We start from the raw sequence: 253 nt of genomic DNA, 5'->3' as shown, positions 1-253 counted from the left end.
CTTTGTTGACTTTCCATAACTCTTCAGAGAATATTGTTTACAGCACTGCCTGTATCACTCACTGTTTCCATAGGAAAATAATTTCTCTTATGCTCCAGAAAATAAAAGTTACTTTGTGCTTAATCAGAATGACTATGGCTATAGGGGTAGTGCCCATTTAAAAATTATTTTTAACAACAAAGCTTGGATTTATTATCTTTCCTCTAATGAATATAGAATAAAATTTTACCTTTAAGCATACTAACACAGAATG

Source organism: Lynx rufus, unplaced genomic scaffold, assembly GCF_022079265.1.
Source record: "Lynx rufus isolate CCGP_SWC_20201006 ecotype Redwood Valley unplaced genomic scaffold, mLynRuf1.p SCAF_7, whole genome shotgun sequence".
Lineage (NCBI taxonomy): Eukaryota > Metazoa > Chordata > Mammalia > Carnivora > Felidae > Lynx > Lynx rufus.
Note: the sequence above shows the minus strand (reverse complement) of the source record.